The sequence below is a fragment of the Marmota flaviventris genome, chromosome X (genome assembly GCF_047511675.1).
Source record: "Marmota flaviventris isolate mMarFla1 chromosome X, mMarFla1.hap1, whole genome shotgun sequence".
Taxonomy (NCBI): Eukaryota; Metazoa; Chordata; class Mammalia; order Rodentia; family Sciuridae; genus Marmota; species Marmota flaviventris.
This window is the reverse complement of record NC_092518.1, coordinates 33,031,761-33,038,223: the sequence shown is the minus strand read 5'-3', so window position 1 is coordinate 33,038,223 and position 6,463 is coordinate 33,031,761. Positions and strand designations below refer to the sequence as shown.

The 6,463-nt window shown below is 47.1% G+C and overlaps 1 non-coding gene across 1 annotated transcript; it reads left to right on the top strand.

The window, feature by feature from the left end:
* The first annotated feature begins 4,626 nt into the window (after positions 1-4,626).
* Positions 4,627-4,699, top strand: Trnav-cac (transfer RNA valine (anticodon CAC)). Its single transcript has one exon. It is a non-coding gene; the product is annotated as a tRNA-Val (tRNA).
* The last annotated feature ends 1,764 nt before the right edge of the window (positions 4,700-6,463 follow it).

The window sequence follows — 6,463 nt, the reverse complement described above, 5'->3', positions numbered from 1 at the left end:
TAGCAGGCTCCAGGCTTGGGGTTTGAGCTGCAGCACTCCAAAAGAAAACAAAAGATAAAATACAATTAGATGTGAATACATATCTGCATTTAAATATTTAGAAGAGCTTTTTGCAAATGGATGGATAGCACTGACAACTGTTGGGGGAGGCAGGCTATGCGGGCAATGCGGGCAGTGTGGACAGGGGTGGAGAAGGTATTTTAACATTTTATACATATTTTATACAACAGGCCCTAGAGGGCAAGTGAATTGCGAGGGGGGGACGGCTGGCTTCTCACAGGCAGTGCTGGGTGAATGTAGTCAATTTGGAATGGCCGTGCACTGCTGGTGGGATATAAAATGGTCCAGGTGCTGTGGAAAACAGTGAGCAGACACAAAGGACAAATACCCCTTATGTGCAATGCGTAGCGTCATCAAAAATCACACACACAGGGGCTGGGGTTGTGGCTCAGTGGTACAGCGCTCGCCTAGCACATGCAAGGCCCTGGGTTCGATCCTCAGCACCACATAAAAGTAAATAAATAAAATAAAGGTATCGCGTCCATGTACAACTAAAAAAAGAAAACAGCAATTAAAAAAAAATCACAGACAGTACCAGAAAGGTTATCAGGACCTGGAGGGGCAGAGATCGGGGAGTTAGTGTTGAATGGGGACAGAGTTTCACTTTGGCAAGAAGAGAAACTTCTGGAGAGGGATGGTGGAGATGCTTACATGATACTGGGGATGTCCTTTAGGCACTGAACTGTAGACTTCACAATGGTCAAGAGGGCGTGCTGTGAGACAGTGACACTGGCCAGAGTATCTTGTGATATTGTGTACGTGTACCAGTGTGTAGCAACAAATGCCACGAATGTGTATGACTATAATGCAGCAATTAAAAAAAAGAAAGAAAGTGGGAAAATAAAAATCTGAGGCCAAAAAAAATAATAAATTTTTAAAATATGGTCAAGGCCTGGGGTTGTGGCTCAGTGGTAGAGCGCTTGCCTCGCATGTGCGAGACCCTGGGTTCGATCCTCAGCACTACATAAAAAATATCCGAATAAAATTAAGGTATTGTGTCCAACTACAACTAAAAAATAAATACTTTTTTAAAAAGATGGTCAACATGGCAAAATTTTTTATGTGTTTATATATGTATACATGTGTGTGTGCACGTGTGTACATGTTACTGGGTTTGGAACCCAAGGTATTCTACCACTGAGGTACATCCCTAGCCCTTTTTATTTTTTTATTTTTTGAGATAAGGTCTGGCTAAGTTGGTGAGGCTGGCCTTGAACTTGTGATCCTCCTGCCTCAGCCTCCCTAGTAACTGGGATTACAGGCATGGGCCATCACGACTGGCTATCGTATGTATATTTTGTCACAATAAAATGGCATAAAAATTATGTCTTCTTGGAGGCTGGAGTTGTGGCTCAGCGGTAGAGCGTTCACCTAGCACATTCACCTAGCACATGAGAGGCCCTGGGTTCGATCCTCAGCACCACATATAAATAAATAAATAAATGTGCTGTGTCCAACTACAACTAAAAAATTTTAATTATGTCTTCTCAAGTAAATTTTATATTACACACACACACACACACACACACAAAGTTTAGCTAAAGACTTAGGCTTTGCTTCCTTGAGATGGAATTTGACAAAGACACCTGTCCCCTTGCTGCTGTGGGTCACCTGTGGTGAGAGGGAACCAGCCCACCCACAAACTGGCTAATTGCAGGAGGAGCTCCCCTGGAGAACACGGGGAGGGTACACCATTTCTCTTCTCTTCTCTCCCTTCTGTCCACCACCCAGGTGACAGGTTACAGGGTTGAAAGCTGAGCACACCCCAAAGCACGAGAGCTTTCCTCTAACCACCCCCCACCTCGCCCCCCACCCACTTCACTTCCTCAGTCAAACCTTCCACCAACCCCTCTTTCCTGTAGCTGTTATGGGAATTGCTCACTCCGGATGTCTTTGACACGTCTGCTTTGCTGTTTGATATTGTTAGCTGATTTTGCATGGGGGGGTGTCTCTTTTCACCCCGACTACAAGTTCCTCCAAGGTAAAGTTGGGCACAGTGACATGGCACCACTACTTCTAGTGACTTGGGAGGCTGAGGTGGGAGGATAGCTTGAGCCTGAGGTTTCAAGACCAGCCTGGTCACCACAACAAGAGCCCATCTCAAAAAATGACCCAAAAAGAATTTCCTTGAAGGTCAAGACTGATTCTTCGCCTCCTCTGTATCTCTTTGGCTCTTACATTAATGTCTAGAGTATGGTAAGGGGTGTGTGCAGCCACACAATAGGATATTATTCAGTGCTAAAAAGAAATGAGCCATCAGGCAGTGGAAAGACAAGGAGGAATCTTAAAATCATATTACTGAGTAAAAGAAGTAAGTCTGAAAAGTCTATGTAATGTGGGAGTCCAACTATATGATATTCTGGAAAAGTCCAATCTACAGACAGTAAAAAAGTCAGTGATGATTGGGAGGCTGAGGTAGGAGGATCATGAGTTCAAAGTCAGCACAGCAAATGAGCAAGACCCTAGGCAGCTCAGCAAGACCCTGTCTCTAAACAGGATGCAAAAGAAGGCTAGGGATGTGGCTCTGTGATTAAGCATCCCTGGGTTCAATTAAAAAAAAAAATCGAACCAACATTCCAATGCAAAGATATTAATAATAGCAGAAACCAGAAGGTAATATGTGGGAGCTCTAAGCTTTTGGCCCAATTTTCTGATAAATTTATCTGTGTGTGTGTGTGTGTGTGTGTGTGTGTGTGTATAGACAGAGAGAGAGAGAGTGCGTGTGCATGAGATGGGGGCGGGGAGAGACTTACTGTTGGTTAATGGACAGCATGTTAGACCATCCACGTGGTGACTGACTTATGAAAGAACTGGGAAGATTTATCCTGGCCTGACATTTTCAAAATTCAGTGAAACCTAGTTGGGAGGAAATTAAAGGTTTTCTTCAAAGCCAAAGAAGAAAAATTAGAAGCAGACTAAGCACTTATATGCAAGTTAAAATTTATGCAGGAAATTTCTACACTTGCCCCAAGGAGTGTGTGTGTGTGTGTGTGTGTGTGTGTGTGTGTGTGTGTGTTTTGAGGAGGTGGGTATGAGGCATGGAACTCAGGGACACTGGACCACTGAGCCACATCCCCAGCCTTATTTTGTGTTTTATTTAGAGACAGGGTCTCACTGAGTTGCTTAGGGCCTTGTCATTGCTGAGGCTGGCTTTGAACTCGGGATCCTCCTGCCTCAGCCTCCTGAGCCACTGGGATTATAGGCATGTGCCACCGCGCCTGGCTGAGTTTGTGTTTCTTTCCAGTTTGCCTTTTTCTACCATATTTTGCATTTAAATCATAAGTAATCTTCACAGAGAATCAAAGCACCCTTCCTGGCCCCTCAGCACCTTTCTAAGCACCTCAGTCACCCTATCTGCCATCAGTCTGGCCATGGGTCTCCTGGCCACTGGCAGACCTTGTTCTCCAAAGGCAGGGAACCGGGCCACATGTCAGTTAGCTTCATTGGGAGAATTAGGAAGTTCGAAGCCCAATGCGCCCCATACAGCAGTATCACCTGCCAGCCAAACAATTCTGGAGATAAGGCAGAGCCCAGAGAAACACAGAGGCTCCCTGTCAACAGATATTTATCAAGAAAGCTCGACCCCAAAGCAGCAGGGCGGGACAGCCATTGCTGCTGGTTGTTCTGTGTCTGTAACAGTCCAGGGCAGGTCCACATCCCTGGCCTTTGCAAGCGTCAGCCCCTTTCCATCCCTCCGAACCTACAAGGCAACATCAAGATCAGGTTCGAGTCTCTCCTGTTCCCACGGCTCGGCCTTCCCCAGGTTGGCTTTACTGGCTCTGCAGCAAGCAGCTCGAGTGAATGCTATTTTGTTGGCATCGAGGCTCTTGACCTCGGGGTGCAAGTGCCCAGCAAGGAGAAGCAAATTAGTGTCTCCAGCCGGTGGTCCTGACACTGGGTTTTGAATGGGAGCATCCTGCTGTCCCCGCTCCCAGGTGACTGGTCTCTCAGCGGCACACCGCACCGCTGCCCCCTGGTTCATTCATCATCGTTTCCCTCTGATGCCAGCTTCTGATTAGAGGGCTAGAGAATAAGCCCTGAGAGGGAACTAATTACTTAAGTGGGGGACGGAGAGGTCAAAGAATGGCTCGCTAACAGTCTACACGCATCGCCACGGTTATTACTGCAGATCAGGGTGACCAGAGTGTCTTAGGTTGGGTTCCCTGGGACGGAGACCCAGACGAGGTTTCTTTTGCAGGGAATGGTGGGGGCAGGGCTCTCCTGGGAGAGAAGCAGAGCAGGGAGGGGGAAGGAGCCCAGCAAAGAGGGGGAGCCCACCAAAGATCAGCCTCACCTTGGGGGAAGGGGGCTGGGGTCGCTGTGCAATAGGAAGAACAGCAGCCAGTCACTGGCCGACCGCAGGCCACCTCCGTAGGGGGAATCGGGGCTTCGAGTCATCATCTGTGGGTCAGGTGTTCCCATGGACAGAGAGCAATTGTGCAGAGAAAACTGAAGACCTGTCTGGGGATGAGGTTGCGGCCAGGGCTTTGGGCACCAGGCTAAACATCCACTGCACCCGGGAAGGGCAGAAGTAGAAGACACCCAATCAAAAGCCTTTGGGGGCCTGGGGATATGGCTCAGTTGGTAGAGTGCTTGCCTCACATGCACAAGGCCCTGGGTTCAATCCCCAGCACCACCCCACCCCCCCAAAAAAAAACCCTGGATGCCGTCTGGCCACCTGTTGTCCCAGTGGGTACACCAGGAAGGGCCTCTGCTTAAGAGTCATGTGTCCTCCAAAAATGCCCCATCTGAGAATGTCATTGAGAACAACAATTTGTGACCCTGTTGCCAAAAGCTGGTCTGAGGGCTAGGGTTGTGGCTCAGCAGCAGAGTGCTTGCCTGGCATGTGTGAGGCCCTGGGTTCAATCCCAGCACCACATAAAAATAAATGAATAAAATAAAGATATTGTGTCCAACTATAGCTAAAAAAAATTTAAAAAAAAAAAAAGCTGATCACCCAAGAAGCTTCCAGAAGTAGTTCAGCTTTAATAACAGCAGCAACAGGGACAGATGTGACCCTGCCAGGTGCTATTCCAAGTGCTTTACATCGCACTTGATCCTCATCACAACACTCCAGTGAAGCATCCCCATTTTCCAGATGTGGAGACTGCAGCTCAGAGAGGTTCATTAACTTGCTCATATTACACAGCTGGAAGTAGCAAGAGCCAGGCTTTGAACCTGGGTTCACAAAGCAACACCACCACTTTACTGCCCCTGGCTGTCCCTCTACCAGGTGGGGAAGGGGCATTGTAAACAGGTGCGAGAGTTGGTCTTTGGTGTGTGTGTGTGTGTGTGTATGTGTATGTGTGTGTGTGTGTGTTACTGAGGATCGAACCCAGGGACATGCAGACTGAACTTCATCACCAGCACCTGCCCCCTTTTTTTGTACCAGGGATTGAATCCAGTGGTGCTTAACCACTGAGCCACATCCCCAGCCCTATTTTGTATTTTATTTAGAGACAGGGTCTCACCAAGTTGTTTAGCACCTCCCTAAGTTGCTGAGGCTGGCTTTGAACTCGGAATCCTCCTGCCTCAGCCTCTCAAGTTGCTAAAGATTTTAGGTGTGAGCCACTATACCTGGCCCCTTTTTGTTTTATGAAAGAGAGTCTCACTAAGTTGCTGAAAGACTAAGTTGCTCAGGTTAGCCTGAAACGTGTGATCATCCTGCCTCAGCCTCCCGATTGGCCCAGTTACAGGAGTGTTTTTATAAACCTTTGTATACATCAGAATCACCTTCAGGTAATTATTACTATATAGAATCCTGAGCCTTATCCTGAACCTACTGAGTCAGAATGAAGGGCTGAGGAGGGACAGGTAGAATCTATACATTTAACAAGTTCCCCTGGTGTTCAGAATCGCAGCCCAGAGACAGCTCTGAAACCCTGCAGAGATTCAGATGAAAGAGCAAATTCTAGCTTTTCCGCGTACTACCTGTGTGACTTTGGAAATGTTAACTAACCTCTCAGCCTCAGTTTTTCAAAACTCTGAAATAAAAATAATACTTCCCCTCTTAAGATTTTTGTGAGCTAAGTACAGTGGCTTGCGCCTGTAGTCCCAACTGCTTGGGGAGGCTGAGTTCAAGGCAAGCCTAGGCAATCTAGTGAGATCCTGTCTTGAAATAAAAATTTTTGTGTGAAGTTTAAACTGAATCACTACATTTCCAGATATGTATTTTATTTTATTTCATCTTGGTACGAGAGATTGAACCTCGGGGTTTTTAACCACTGAGCCCCATCCCCAGCCCTATTTTGTATTTTATTTAGAGACAGGGTCTCACTGAGTTGCTTAGGGCCTCCCTTTTGCTGAGGCTAGCTTTGAACTCACAATCCTCCTGCCTCAGCCTCCTGAGCCACTGGGGTTACAGGCACGTGCCACCACGCCCAGCTCCGATATGTATTTTAAA